Below are 16,759 nucleotides of genomic sequence, written 5' to 3' on the forward strand. Positions count from 1 at the left end.
CTCAAACAACTGAGCACCAAAGAAAACAACCAACCAATTAAAAAATGGGAAGAGGCCTGAATAGACCATTTTCCAAAGAAGACATACAGATGGCCAACAGACACATGAAAAGATCCTCAATGTCACTAATCATCAGGGAAATGCAAATCAAAAGCACAATGAGATATCACCTCACACCCGTCAGAATGGCTATTATCAAAAAGATAACAAATAACAAGTGTTGGCAAGGATGTGGAGAAAAAGGAAGCCTCATGCGCTGTTGGTGGGATTGTAAATTGGTGCACCCACTGTGGAAAACAGTATGGGGATTCTTCAAAAAATTAAAAATAGAACTACTATATGATCCAGCAGTTTCACTCCTGAGTATTTATCCAAAGAAAACAAAAACACTAATTTGAAAAGATATATGCACCCCTGTGTTCATTGCAGCATAATTTACAAGAGCAAAGATATGGAAGCAACCTAAGTGTTCATCTATATATTAATTGATAAACAAGGTGTGATATATATATGTATAATGGAATATTGCCCAGTCATGAAAAAGAATGGAAATCTTGCCATTTTCAACAACATGGATGGACCTAGAGGGTATTATGCGAAGTGAAATAACTCAGGCAGAGAAAGACAAATCCTGTATGATTTTACTTATATGTGGAATCTAAAAAACAAAACAAATGAACAAACATAACAAAACAGAAACCGACTCATAGATATAGAAAACAAAAAAGTGGTTGCCAAAGGGGAGGAGTGTGGGGGTAGGAGAGAAATAGGTAAGGGACATTTAAGTGACTTCCAGTTACAAAATAAATGAGCCATGGGGATGAAATGTACAGTGTGGGGAATATAGTCAATAATTATGTAATATTTTTGTATGGTGAGAGATGGTAACTAGACTTACCCTAGTGATCATTTTGAAATGTATTGAAATATTGAATCACTATGTTGTATAACAGGAACTAACATAGTGTTGTAGGTCAATTACACTTCAAAAACAAGCACACAATTAACTCATAGAAAAAGAGATCAGATTTGTGGTACCAGAGGTGGGGTTTGGGAGTAGGGGGAATTGGACGAAGGTAGTCAAAAGATAGAAGCTTCCAGTTATCAGATAAATAAGTACTGATACTAGGGATGTAATGTAAAGTACAATAAATATAATTATCACTGCTGTATGTTATATATATGAAAGCTATTAAGAGAGTAAATCTTAAGAATTCTGATCACAAAGAAAAATTTTTTTTTTTCTTTTTATTTTGTGTCAAAATGGGACGATGGATATTCACTAAACTTACTATGGTAATATTTCATGATGTATGTAAATCAACTTTATGCTGTACATCTTCAGTTTATTGTGCATAGAAGAACAGTTCCTGACTGGGAGTATTCAAACCACTAGTGGAATGAAGCACAGAGGCATGTTGTTCTAGGACAGCTTATACAGTGGAAACATGGAAGCTGTTTAATCTTTATAATGATTGGTTGTAGCATTAGGGTTTTTCCAATGACAGGGGATTGGCTAAAAGATTATGTCATTTTTGGAAAACAATTTAGGTGTTGTTTATGATTTTCAGAGGCATTTACAAGAAACAACACAAATTAAATTTTGCTTATGTTGCAGGATAAGCTAAATTAGGTTTCACTTACCTGGATTTGTGTGTTCAAGGAATTTTTCAACTCTGGTGTCCATTTTGTATTTTATTTTGACAGAGATGATGATTAAACACATAATGAAGGTAACTTTCCCTGTGCCAAATAAAAGTCTAAGCCTGTGGTTTGAATGTACATAGGCATAAATTGTGATATTCCTAAAATAAATCTCCTCCTCTTCCCCCTCCCCTCCACTCCCTCTCCCTCCTTCTTCACTGCAGAGAATTTAAAACATTTCTGTAAATTATTTGGCATTTTCCCATGAAAAACTGGAGCCTAATTTCCCTCCTCATGAATGTAGGAATGTAGGCCAACCTTAATAGCTTTCATATATAACATACAGCAGTGATAATTATATTTATCGTGCTTTACATTACATCCCTAGTATCAGTACTTATTTATCTTATAACTGGAAGTTTCTATCTTTTGACTACATTCGTCCAATTCCCCCTCCCCCCAAACCCCACCTCTGGTACCACAAATCAGATCTCTTTTTCTATGAGTTAATTGCTTCTAATTATTAGAATGGGTTGAGAGTGGCACTGTGTGGGTTTTCATGCTAGATCATAAAAGGCATATACCTTCTGCTTAACCTCTTTCTCTCTCTCCCTTTGTCTTTCAGAACTTGTGCTTTTTATAGTAAGAAGTCCAGCTACCCTGAAGCAACCATTCTAAAGAGACCATATTGAGACTGTACATAAGAGAAAGATGCCTAAGGAGGGGCTCTTCTAGACTCCTGTTGTTTGAGCTCTCTAATTATCAACCTACCAACATCAATAGGTGGGTGAATAAGCCTTTGGATGACTCCACTCCTCTGCATGCAATCAGACTTCTTCTGAACTTTTGGAAAAGCTCAAACTTTTTTATTGCCTTCAACTTCATCTTCTCCCACTCAAAGTGTCAACCTCCATCCTAAATGCTTCCCAGTCTTCCCGAAACATAGACTTTACCTCTGACAATTGTTATCTCTCCTGTCATACCCCTAGTCAATGACAGTATAAGACCAAGTTAGCTCCTTAAGATATACAAAGCTGGTTATTTTCTCAGGTGGAACTGGAAAAAAGGGTTGCTAGCATTAGTTTACTTCTTTCTTAATAACTCACCTTGGTGGATCTGAGTAGAATCAATGAACCTGAATTGTTCAGAAGGATGCTCTGGGGGTACTTATGCATTGCATTGGAAGTTTGGGCATTTAGAGATGGTGCTTTCTGTTGCTTTTTAATTCCCTGCAGAATATAATACAGTGAAGCTTCAATGAATTGGAACATATGGAATATGGTTATTAACAAACATCATTTTGAATTTAACATTTACTAAATTTTGTTCTTGATTTTGTTTTATCTTGATTTTAATTATACATTTTAATAAAAATGTATTTAATCTCTCCTTGATGCCTGGGGACACAATAAATATCCTCAGGCTTACTGCTCTCAATCTTAGAACTGAACCTGTATTGACTGCAAGATAGCCTAAAAAGTTACCTGTAATATGTTATTATCACTAGGTTGCAAAATATTTTTCTATTAAATGAGAATAAGGATCCTTCAGAAATTACAGAGAAGACATTATGTGGTTGTTAGCAAAGATATGGACTTCTGGGAAAATTTCTTAACAAACTTTCATCTTGGCTTGTGACTCTTGAGAGATCCTAGAGCCAGAGAAACCAAAGTGATGTAGCAGCCTTTTCTAAAAGCGGGCTTTTATTTCTGTATTTATTTATTTATTTATTTAAAAGCAGTCCTTCTCCTCTTCTTGTTTTCAGAAGAGACAGACCATTCTTACAAAACTGGGACTGGTTAACCATCATCCCTCCTATTTTAACTCAAGGCCTGGTGGGCGGTTGTCTCCCGTATGAAAGTTACTTAGCAGACGTGCTGGACTCTGCCAAGACAGAGAGAGAGGGACTGGGAACAGATGACAAAGGTAAGACGAGGCGTGCAGAGGCAGCATGGCAAAGATGTATGACTTTTCTGTGCTTCTGGGAAACAGTGCAAAATGTTGACTGAGGTTAAACAATCATGGTAATACTTAGTTTTAAAATGAAGAGGACTGAGTCTTAAGAGCTGGAATGACACTTCTAATAACCAAAGGTGACAGAAAAAATGAATAGAATCAAACTGAACTGCCACTAAAGATGACTGCCATTCGGCAGAAAAGGGGTGAGGGATGGTTAACAGATCAGATTCGTAGAAGTTATTGGAAAATAAGATTGTTCCATGTTTATACCCCTGTGAGTCAAGTCTATTCAGTCAAACTGAATATACTTCTTTGCACACTGTCTCTTGTGATTTGTCTTTTTGTCCTAAAAATAGGTGTTGAAACAACACTGATTAACTGTAGTCTGGTGAGTGGGTTCTATTTCCTAGAGGTTTTATTGGCTATTGATGTGTGGTAATGGCACCTTCAATATATAGACTAATTTTTCCCATCACTCATGAAATAAACTAAGAGCAAGGCGGGAATGTGGAGATTATAATGACAACAAACGTAGAAAAATATCACAGTGAGGAAAGAATTAAGCTTGTAAATATAAAGAGGTATTAGGCAAACTTTATTGGTCAGTATTTGTGTGTGTGTGTGTGTGTGTGTGTGTGTGTGTGTGTGTGTGTGTGTATGAGCCTAATAATATTTTTAAGCTATCGTCAAGGTAAATGAGCTAAGTAAAAAACTGATGTTTAAGATGTGTTTATCAGCTAATATAGCAACAAATGACTCAAATTAAAATCTAAGGTGAAAGATGTATGTGTTTAAATTGGTAATATAGTACACCTATATTCTGGATCAGTTTTTTAGTATTTCACTATTTTTTAATATGAATTTGATACATATTTGATACATATTTTTATCTGAATTTGATAGATATTTGATCATGAACCCCATGATAAAATTTTATCACACTACCATAACTTCTTGATGGTTCAGGACACATGATTTCAAGCCTTCTATTATGATATCTCCATGAATTTAGTCATTCCTGTTGTTCCAGGTATCCTAGTTTTCAGGTAAAACTGCTTTGTAGCAAGACCTTTTAGCAACATATTTTAGCAATTATATTATTTTAGTATAAGATGTTCTCTATCAAATTTCCACCTTTTGGCTAGTTTCACAAGTCCTACCCTAGAAATGATTATTCATATAAGATACTAGTCATAAAAAAGGAGTAAGTGGAACTAATTTCTTTCCATTTCTGAATTTCATTATATCTGTTGGTGCACACTAATTTCCAAGTTATGAATTTCTCAGTGATATTACTTTTATATAAAAATGATTTTTAAAATAAAGTTAAAAATCATAAAGATATACTATAATGATTTGATGAAGGATAGTGACTTGTACCTCATTTTTGGTAGTAAGAATCTGTACTTTAGAAATTAATTTTTAAGTGTATACTAGCAATACTTACTATTTTTCAAGATGAATTTCTATAGATACAGCACTTTATCTGAAGTATAACAAACATTATCTGCAGTGTAAGGTCATGTTCAAAAAAGACCTCAAAAGAATTCATTGTGAATTTTCTCTGGTAACTTGATTTAAGTTCAATAAAGCTAATGAGAAAAATGAAATAATTTTCATAAATAATCAGAAATAACTTCCCAGAGTTCACTGGAATGAAACTATGTAACTCTGGGACACCATAAGAAATGAGATATTTTATGAATATTGTTTATTTAGAAATTTGTAAAGCGTGAGGAATTTCTAAAATATAATTTTGAAAATGAGGCAATCAAATGATTATTTTTTTACATAATCATGAGTAGAATTGAGGATGAAAATCATCAGAACCAATATAATAATAAACATAATTGAGCTCTCAATATGGCAGTACTATATAGGCAGTACAGTAAGTACTTCACATGTATTTGAACGTTCCGTCCTAACAATAGTCTTATAAGGTAAGTAGAGATGTGCCAGAGCAGATTTGTACTGGCTTATGAGAACCAGTAGTTAAATTTTTAGGAATTTTGTTAGTTAGTTGATATCAAGTTGTAGTAGTTTGAAAGTTGCCATAGTGGAATAATTTACACCATGGAAGTCAGTAAGCACTACAAAGTATGGCTACCCACCCCACCCTCTTCCCCAAGGGCCAGTTGTTAAACATTTGCCAGCATACCACTGGATAGATACTATTGTTACCCCTATGTTGCAAATGAGAAGATTGAGACATAGAGGGGTTAAGTTTCCCAAAGACTCAACACTGAAACAACATGGTAGATGTGGAGTTAATCCATGTGGTCTGCTATCCTGCTTCAATAAGTAGAAAACTTAGGAAATTTTGAGAAAAGATCTAGTCAATTTAGGCTGTAGCTGACTCATTCCACAGAAGCCTATTTTCCCATTCACTGTGATAGCAGTTGTTTCCAACACAAGGTGGAAGACTTTCTGCCACTTAGACTAAGATTCCATTGGAAAGGTAGTTGATTCATTCCATGGCTGAGCTGTCCACACAGGACTTCATTTTCACGGTCAAGGTTCAGGGCATCATTCCCTCTCTACTGGATGATGACAACACCTTCCTCTAGGTTTACCTCCTCAAATCCATTCTTTTCCCTGCAGCTAGAGGACCGTTCAAAACACGAATCTAGTCATGTCATTTGATTTTAAATACTTTCAAGGATTTTCCATTGTTCTTGGGATCAAGTCCAAATTTTCTGGTCATTGGGGTTCTGGCTCCCACTTACCATCCCACTTTATTTCTTACAGTCCTATTTACTATTCTATATGCTGAACTACCTGTAATTCTTCTAATGTCTGCTTCTGCCTCTGCACCTCTTGCTGTCTTTCATGTTTCAGTAGCAGTTCTTTTTTTTTTTAAGAAGATGTTGGGGGTAGGAGTTTATTAATTAATTAATTTATTTTTGCTGTGTTGGGTCTTCGTTTCTGTGCGAGGGCTTTCTCTAGTTGCAAGTGGGGGCCACTCTTCATCGCGGTGCGCGGGCCTCTCACTATCGCGGCCTCTCTTGTTGCGGAGCGCAGGCTCAGTAGTTGTGGCTCACGGGCCTAGTTGCTCCGTGGCATGTGGGATCCTCCCAGACCAGGGCTCGAACCCGTGTCCCCTGCATTAGCAGGCAGATTCTCAACCACTGCGCCACCAGGGAAGCCCTTCAGTAGCAGTTCTTGAACATTCCTAGTCTTCCAGGCAGCACAGGAATTAGGACCATGGGAACATTTTCTGCATATTAAAAATATAACTTTACAGGTATTACACATTTTATATATGTATCATCTATTCATTTTTATTTAAAGTCCTTTTCTTCTATTGTTTAATTAGGTAATGATTTGATAAATAGTAGCCAGCACTTTTTCATTCATAAGTATTGATTCCTGTTTAGGTAATTTGCATTTATATGTACTTGGTTCTTTCTCCCTCTATCGACCCTCTACACCCCAATAAATTGAATTTCAGACAAATGTGGAAACATGCAATACTAGGGAAAATTATTTCCTACCTCTATTTCTTGTGACTGAATTTCATTTTAAATATTGCAGTAAAGAAAATTGGACCTTTGAGGCCGAGGTCCATTTTAGCATTTCAATGTGCCTAACACTATTGTTCAGCAAATATCTGTGGAATCAAATAAAAGACTAAAACTCCCATTCAATCAGCTGGAAAATTGTGTTAGCCTCCTCAGTGCTCTCAGTTTTTTATACTGCTGTCTAAAATGTCCAGATAACTAAGTACTCATATCTTAATAAATAGATGAAAAGAGATTAAAAGGAGTTAATTCAAGAAAATTCATAGAAAATACTTGCATGACTAAAAAACATCTAATAAAAGTAAGTACAGTGAGGTCATAGTTACTCCAGTTTGGTCACATTAACTGGTGAGAGATCTGATGTCTTGAGAAAAGGGCCTGAAAGAATGGACATGCAAATGAGAATACTGATTATACCTGGGTTATGGGAATATCAGGGACAATAGTTTGCTTGGTTCTTTTCAAGAGCAGATATACTTACCTGTTGTCATCTGTAAAGAACTATAATACAGTACAAATATAAGTTACATGTACACAAAAACAGTATTTTCAATTAAAGGAAAAGAAGACATGATGAAAAAATTAGAAGACTGATTACTCAGGTTAGTGCCCAATGCAATTTATATTAATCAAGCTTAAGCAATAATTTAAACCTTTAACTCCGGGACAAAGAACTCCTCTTAATTTTGTAGTTGTGAAATATAAGGATGTTAAAGAATCTTTTTTTTTTTAACATCGTTATTGGAGTATAATTTCTTTACAAGTGTGTTAGTTTCTGCTTTATAACAAAGTGAATCAGCTATACATATACATATGTTCCCATATCTCTTCCCTCTTGCGTCTCCCTCCCACCCTTCCTATCCCACGCCTCTAAGTGGTCAAAAAGCACAGAGCTGATCTCCCTGTGCTATGTGGCTGCTTCCCACTAGCTATCTATTTTACATTTGGTAGTGTATATATGTCCATGCCACTCTCTCATGTCAAGGGATGTTAAAGACTCTTTAAAGCATTTACCACTAATTACTTCAAGATGGGAAATATGAGTTTTGAGGACAGGGAACTGAAACGCTGAGCTTAATGGTAAGAAAGAAAGAAATGAAAGAAAAGAAAAAAAAATACTTCTTAGGAATGTTGGCAAGATTTGTCCAGGCAATACACAGCCTGGAAGATAATTTCTCCCTCTAAATTCAAGAAAGTCTTTAATATTCTTTCTGTCTCACCTGCAGAACAAAAGATATTTGAAAAAGTTATTCAAAGACTGAAAGGATTTTTCAGAGCATATTTGAATCTAAGGTGGGTTTTGCATATCTTGAGATTTTTGACTTGCTGTGGGTGAAATAGCAAAATAGGGAAAGGACAACTAAAGCCATAAAATACAGTTGATCAAAAACTGTATTCAAGATATAAAGTCTTTATATTTTAAGGAATAGTTATGGAGCATTTTCAGAGAGTCTCTACAATTAGCATATCATTTTTGATATTGCCATACAGCAGTGTGGTCCAGCATAGAAAGGAGAAATAGGCAGGAAGGATTAGAGGGAGTGCAGAACCAGCACAAATAAAGAAGGATCTTGTTTATTCCCGAGCCTTCACTACGACTGAAATTTGGAAACTGGTAAATTCTATTTAACAAATATTCATATACACGTGTATTTGGATTTTTGTATATACACACATATGCGTGTGTTTGCGCACGCACAAGTGTGTATACAGAGAGAGATGATCCTTATCTGTTTAGACACCTGTTCGTCTGTCAATTCCCTCTGTTGCCAGAATAGCATGCAAACATGCTCAATTTTAGGACAATTTGCTTATGCCCAAAATCTGTGAAAAAAGATGATTTAATACTGAACCAAGATCATAATGGAAGTATAGTTTCAAAAAGAATAAATTTGAGGTATTTAAGATGCAAAATTGATAGAATTGAATAACTGGTTCAGTGTGGATGCTGAAGAAGTCCTCCATGACTTACATATTCCATGTTTCAGAAGTAAATGGTTCAGTAGATATTTGTCCCACATATTCACGAATGTGCCATTCTGAAATCATTATGAAATAGGTCCCAGAGAACAGGCAATGAGCACATCATTCTGCATTGGATGGATGAATGTCCCTCTTAAATTAAAGCCTCAAGTTCTAGGATTGCTCTAAAATGACATCTTTAAAAAATTATTAGTGAGAAAGAGGATATATAGCAGAATTGACTCTATTCCTTAATTTTCTGCAATTTCTGAGTCTTGAATTTACTTCTTAGCATTCTGAGTGCCAGAAATCATAGGATTTACATGGAACGCTGGAATATGGGGGTACTCCATAGTTTTCTTTGGCTGTCCAACAATCAGCAACAATATTATTTTTGTAGACCAAAAGAAAGATTTTCTTTTTTCAATATTTTTTAAAACAGAATCTTCAGATGAATGAGAGAATTATTTTCCTCTTAAAATTAATTCCACCTATGTGTTAAACAGTGTAATTTAAACCTCAACTTAGATATCAGCTATGATATATATAAATGGTGAATTATTGGCTGCGTGAAGAAATTGCCATAGAATTACCTTACTTAAGCAAATACTAGACTGTTTAACCTGTATTTATAGTACTACTTGTATGAAACAAGAAGGACAAATTGATTTATCAATATAAAAATTGGTTTGTATCCTATATTTGTGAAGTTCGCTGATTTATTTTCCTTACGGAAAAGTACTCAACAAAATGGGAAATTGTTATTTTGTATTAAAATGATGAACATTTTATGAGCAAAATTTTTGTTAGGGTGAAAGGGTAAAATTGTAGCTTAGATTTAGAGGCCCAAATATTTTCTTCCTAATCGCCTCAAATAAAGCCAATAAAATAAAGTTAGTAAAAAGGTTATAATACATTTTCATAGCAGCAGAAAATTTCTCCACAGCCCCAACTTTAGTCTAGGAAACACATGAGCAAAATAGCGTCTACCACCCTTAAGAAATCAAGTCCTTATTAATCAAGACTGGAAGATCACAAACATTTTAAGTCTATAATTTAACTAAAGGAATTTGATAAAGGTTATATTAATAAAAAAAGGAAACCAGGAATAACTTGGGGTAAAATTCAATAAAATAATAAAAATAAGCAATACTGCCTCACGATAAATTAGTTGATATTTCCCTTGGCTATAATAATGTATAATTTAACTTCTATCTTCCCAAAGTCTATCCTTTGCTCAAGTTACATCTCCTCTATGAAACCTTTTCTCGTTTCTTCAGCCCTCATCTCTTTCTCTCTGTAAAACCACAAAATAAAAATTTTGATGATGCACTACCTTGTATTGTTCACTCTGTTTGAGTTTTAGTGTTTTGTCCCAACCAGGTTGTAAATTCCTTCAGAACAAGGATGAAGTCATATATATTTCTCCTCCTCAGGGCTCATCAGAGTATTGAGGAAAAAATTGGTACCCAATAAATCCTGTTGATTATCATCTTGAATATTAAAGAGTCATCAGAAATAATTGTTTTCTGGAGCTAAAATATCACTGTCCTATAACTCAGGAGGATAATGTAAAGTTAGAAAATAAAATATTAGAAGCAGATGAACTCTGACTAGGGGATTTCTAAAGTAAACCTTTACCAGATGTTCATGTATTAAAATAAGAAATGCTAATCAGGAAAATAACTTTCAAAGAGTGTAGCAGGTGTAGAGATAAACCTCTGAGGGTTGACAATAAGCAGTGAAAAAAAAAAAAAGGAAGCACATCTCATAAGAAAAGCAAAAGATACCTCTATAGAATATGCCCAAATTCAGATTTACAAATTAAATTTCTCAAAATAGCACTCTCAATAATCACTTTCTGTGACAAACAAGCAGGTGTGAGATCACTCACGTTGCATGCCCATATGATTTTATATAATTTATGTCTGGTTACATGGACTGGGCAATTTATTTAATTGGTTTAAGATGTAAGATTTTATTGTAGCCGCCCTAGAGTTTTTTTTTTTAAATATTATATTCCGGGACTTCCCTGGTGGCGCAGTGGTTAAGAATCTGCCTGCCAATGCAGGGAACTGGGGTTCGATCCCTGGTCTGGGAAGATCCCACATGCTGTGGAGCTACTGAGCCCATGTGCCGCAACTGCTGAGCCTGTGTGCTGCAGCTACTGAAGCTCGTGTGCCTAGAGCCTGTGCTCCGCAACAAAAGAAGCCACCACAATGAGAAGCCCGTGGACAGCAAAGAGTAGCCCCAACTCACAGCAACTAGAGAAAGCCCACGCGCGGCAAAAAAGACCCAACACAACCAAAAATAAATAAAAAATTTAAAAAATAATAATAATATAAAAATATTTTGTTCCATTAAATAAGACAACTTACCATCATTCATATATTTTCCCTGTCAGTCACTAAATACCTTGGTTATTGCTCTTTGGATTATCTTTTCTACCTTGCATTCCTCTCTCTTTCTACAGCCTTAACCATGGCCAAGACTTCTTTCCTATTAAGTTTGAACTACTCTCATTTCTTTGCAGGCTCTATCACTTAATTTTTGCTACCTGTGGTATAGCCCAATTAATCTGCTTACAATAGCACTTTCATCCTGTTAGCAACACTCCAAATTCCCCTTATACATACACGTATAGAAGTTTTGTTACTCTTTCTCACCTATTGCATTAAATTCCTGTACTTTGGCTTAGCTTGCAAAGATCTTGATAACATGGTACTACCTGACTGCTATAACTTCATTTTTCGCTGTCCCCGGTGCAATTCTCTATGAACATGTCATGATTCTCTCCACCTCTGTGAATTTACTCATACTCTTTCTTTATATCCAAATTGTTCTTTAGGGTCCATTTCCATTTCATGTTGCTGGCTATGCCTACATTAGCCTTCAGTGATCTTTAGCTACTGTGTATAATGACCACACTTATCTCCAACAGACCCAATTGTATATTTATTTGTTCACTTGTGGTTTTTGTACATTTTTGGCTGTTTAATCACGTTATGTATTTATATTCATCTAGACTATATATTTTTCAAAGATAGAGATATTTTATTAAATTAACTCAGAATAGTGCTGGGCACATATTACATATTTAATATATGTGACCTAAATTATATGCATCTTCATATTGTTCAGCCATAAAGCATTTGATTGTGCCTCTTGTGTATACTATTGAGGTAGGCATTATGTAATAATTTATCCTCCCAAACTCTTTTCTCTTATAGCTGACAGAAATATATTACAGCTACTGACAGATAACATTAAGTTTTCCTCCCTAATATCAGGTAATACAAAGAATGAAATATACCAATAAAATCTCCCACATAAGTCCTAAAAATCCATATTTAAAGACAGTTAAATACATAGCTATGTGTCAGAAGAATAGGATTCATAAACATATATCTGAGAAAGGGCTGGTATCTAGGATATAAAATGAACTTCTACAACTCAACAATAAAAAGGCAAACAATCTAAGTTAAAAAATGTGCAATAGAATTGAGCAGACACGTGGCATACAAATGGCCAATAAGCACATGAAAAAAACTGGCAAGCATCATTAGTAATCATAAAAATGAAAATTGTAACCTCAAGATACAACTTTACAATTATCAAAATGAATAAAATGGAAAATACTATTAATACTGAATATTGGTAAAGATATAGAACATTCTTTCATGGTGGCAGTAAAAGTGGCAAAACCATTTAGAAAGCTCTTGCATTCTCTTATAAAATTAAATATGCCCTATCTCATTACTCAGCAATGCCAATCTTAGGAGCTTACCTAAGTGAATTGAAAATTGTCCCCCCAAAAGATATGTATATTAATGTTTATAGTGGCTTTAATTACAAAATCCAAAAACTACATTAAAAAAAGTCCTGATCTCTCTTAACATGAAAATGGATAAACAAATCAGAGTAAATTTATACAATAGAAATAGTCAGCAATAAAATGAAACATGAATTTGACCGTTCCTTGAAAGACACCAGAGATCACTCAAGGTGAAATAGCTAACCCGAATAGTCCTATAATTATTAAAGATTTTAAATTTATAGTGTGTGTATATGTATATACATATATATACATATGTATATATATAGTGTATATGTATATATATATATATAGATATGAGGAAGACACACTCCAGTCAGATAAGTTCACAGGTAAGTTCTACCAAACATTTAAGAAAAAAAAAATAATAATACTGATTCTACACAAATCCCTCTAGAAAGTAGAAGATGAATGAGCAATTTTCAACTCATTTTATAAGGCTAACCTTGCCCTGATACTAAAACAGAAAATGGCATTTCAAGAAAAGGAAACCACAAAACAATAGTTCATGACCATAGAGACAAAATTTTTCCCTTAAATGTCACAAAATCTAATCTGGCAACATATAAAAAGAATAATATATCATGACCTAGTGGGAATTATCCCAGAAATTTGAGGCTTCTTCAACATTTGACCATCAATATAATTCAAATTACCAACAAAGCAAAGAAGAAAAGAAATGCAGAAAGCGTAGTCTTTTCAACAAGTGATGCTCTAACAATTGCACAACCATATGCACCAGAAAGAACCTCATTCAAGACCTTTCTCCACATACAAAAATAATCCATCATGGACTTCAATGTTAAACTTAAAACCATAAAACTTCTGGAAGATAACACAGAAGAAATCATTTGTGATTTTTGTGTTAGTCAAAGATTTCTTCATTGTATCACAAAATGCATGATTCATTAAAAAAAAGTTAATCAAAATTAAGAACTTCTACAGTTGAAAGGCAATGTTAAAATAATGAAAAGATAAGCCACAGACTGAGAAAATATATTTAATGCATATATCCCCAAAAGGACTTGTATCCAGAATATATAAAAATAGGTTTCAAATATATAAAGAGCTCTCAAAATTCAATAATAAAAAACAAACTTTATTAAAAATGGTCAAAAATTTCTTTAACATCTTAATTGGAGTATAACTGCTTTACAATGTTGTGTTAGTTTCTGCTGTATAACAAAGTAAATCAGCTATGTATAAATATATCCTCATATCCCCTCCCTCTTGCACCTCCCTCCCACTGTCCCTATCCCACCCCTCTAGGTGGTCACAAAGCACCAAGCTGATCTCCCTGTTCTATGCACTGCTTCCCACTAGCTATCTATTTTTCATTTGGTAGTGTATATATGTCAGTGCTACCCTCTCACTTTGTCTCAGCTTACTACCCCACCCCATGTCCTCAAGTCCATTCTCTACATATGCATCTTTATTCCTGTCCTACACCTAGGTTCATCAGAATCATAAAAATGGGCAAAAAATTTGAACAAATTATTTACTAAAGAAGTCATGTGTACTGGAAATAAGCATAGAGGTTTAAAAAAAAAAAAGCTCAACCGCACAGTGATTAGAGAAATGCAAATTAAACCACAATGAGATAACTACACACATAATAGCATGACTGAAGAAATGACTGTAAAAAGTGTTGTTGAGGATGCAGAGCTACTCAAAATTCTGAAACATTGCTGATGGGAATACAAAAATGGCACAGATTATTTGGGAAACATTTTGGTAGTTTGTTTTAAACTTAAACATAAAAATACCATTATGTCCAGCAATCGCACTCCTAGGTATTTACCAAATGAAAACTTAAATACACACAAAAATTATGCAGATGTTTTCAGAAGTCTTATTTATAATTATGAAAAAGTGGAAACAACACTATCCCAATAACTGGAGAACTAAAAAGACTTAGAGTTTTTTTTTTTAATACTCATGGAACAATTTTAAGATTGACCTGAAAAAAGAAGAAGAAAAAAAAAAGAAGATTGACCTGATACTAGAGCAATCAAACAGATGACAAAATTTTTAAAGACTGCATATCATTCAGAAAAAAACTACAACACTGAAAATACAGGGTTAAAAATACTAACAACATGATGATATCAATAGCAGCTATAGATTTGAAAGTTAAAAACACCCTTATAAACAATTCATGAGTCAAGGAAGATATTATAATGGAAATTGAGTATTGAAAAAACATGGCTTTTTTTTTTCTTTTTTTGGTCGAAGAGGCATTTCTGGAATACATGGTTTTGTCTTTTACACATTCTTCAAGAAATGATTCTCTACTTAAAAAGACAAAGAAAAATTGATAATTGACATAACCACTAAATTTTTTGACAATTGCATGAGCTCTCATGTTCATTTACTATATTCAATATAGTAGAGAAGTCTATTTCTTGGTAACTGGAATAAAAGGATTTTGAAAAAATTGAACTGAATGTATATTCAGTTCGATATATATATCTATATATATGTATACATGCACATATACTTGCATATGCATTTACATCTAAACATAGATATCCTTAGTTGGGTGTTATTAGTGTATCATAAAACTAATACATTTTTAGTAAATCTACATAATTATAAAACCAATATTTTGTTCCATTTTATTATTTCATATACCTCATAAAAATTTGCAGTAAAACCTCTATTTCCACTCTCAGGCAATCACTGATTTACTTTCTATCTCTATGGATTTTTTCCGAACATTTCATAAATGGAATCATACAATATGTGGTATTTTGCACCTGACAATTCACAGAGAATAATGTTTTTGAGATTCCTAAATGTTGTAGCATGTGATAATAAGTGTTGGGGAGTATGCGGAGAAACAGGTACGTTCATACATTTCTGATGGAAATGTAAACTGGTAAAGCAAAAACAAATTGCAAAAACACATTTTGACACTTAAAACCTTAAAAACATGAAATTATCATATGAACCAGCAATTTCACTTCTATGTAGCTACTCTAGAGAAATATAAACGTATGTCCACACAAAGACTTAAATATTTATAGCAGAATTATATAATAATCAAAAATAGAAAACAGTCCAAATGCCTATCAATTGGTGAGTGGATAAACAAAATGTGGTATATTCATAAAATAAATACTATGTAGCAATAAAATGAACACATACTTTCAAATCTGCTGCCACAGTCAGATCCTAAAAGTGGCATCCTAAAAGATGATGATCCTAAAATCATGCATAATTTTTAAAATTTTATTGATACTTATCCCAAAATGATACCCTTTTAGTTCTATAAAGTACACATTGTTAATTTTATAGCCCCATCAGGATATTTAAAAGCCTTTATCAATTTAAAAATGGGAAACTGTAAGTTTAAATTTATCATTAATTTTGTAGTAAGAAAAAATATACTGGATATTCATTTAGGCTTCTATGTGAAAGTAAGGTCTAAAACTTGAAATTTCTCTCATTTCAGATCATAATAGACATGATAGTTAATATAAAAGTCTACTGCCCTTTATTTTGTACATGGTGATAACATTGAGCTGCTTTCTAGAGGAGAGCTTCTTAAACCTGGCCTCGCATCAGAATCTCTAAGGGTATTTGTATAAAGTATAATTTCCAGGGCTTCAGCCCCAGAGAATATGATGAGTGGATTAAACATGGAGGCCAGCAAGCTGTGAGGCTAATAATCACTGTAGGTGATTCTAATTTAGCCAGTCTGTGGCATGTGGGAGCCACTGTTCTAAATGAAAAACCATGAGATATGTGCTTCTAGTGAAAACTAACATCATATAGAATTCAAACCACAAGATTCAGTCAAATGATGTTTAAAACATTCTACATAGAGTATGAA

General features: G+C 33.9%; 1 long non-coding RNA gene across 1 annotated transcript in view; it reads left to right on the plus strand.

Moving 5' to 3' along the window:
- Positions 1-2,350: 2,350 nt before the first annotated feature.
- Positions 2,351-16,759, plus strand: part of LOC138414264 (uncharacterized) — a 55,208-nt gene continuing 40,799 nt past the window's right edge. The window contains exons 1-2 of the long non-coding RNA XR_011246717.1: positions 2,351-2,427; positions 3,410-3,570. This is a non-coding gene — a long non-coding RNA (uncharacterized lncRNA). The remainder of the gene's footprint in view (positions 2,428-3,409; positions 3,571-16,759) is intronic.

Source organism: Delphinus delphis, chromosome 14 (assembly GCF_949987515.2).
Source record: "Delphinus delphis chromosome 14, mDelDel1.2, whole genome shotgun sequence".
In the NCBI taxonomy this organism is placed as follows: domain Eukaryota; kingdom Metazoa; phylum Chordata; class Mammalia; order Artiodactyla; family Delphinidae; genus Delphinus; species Delphinus delphis.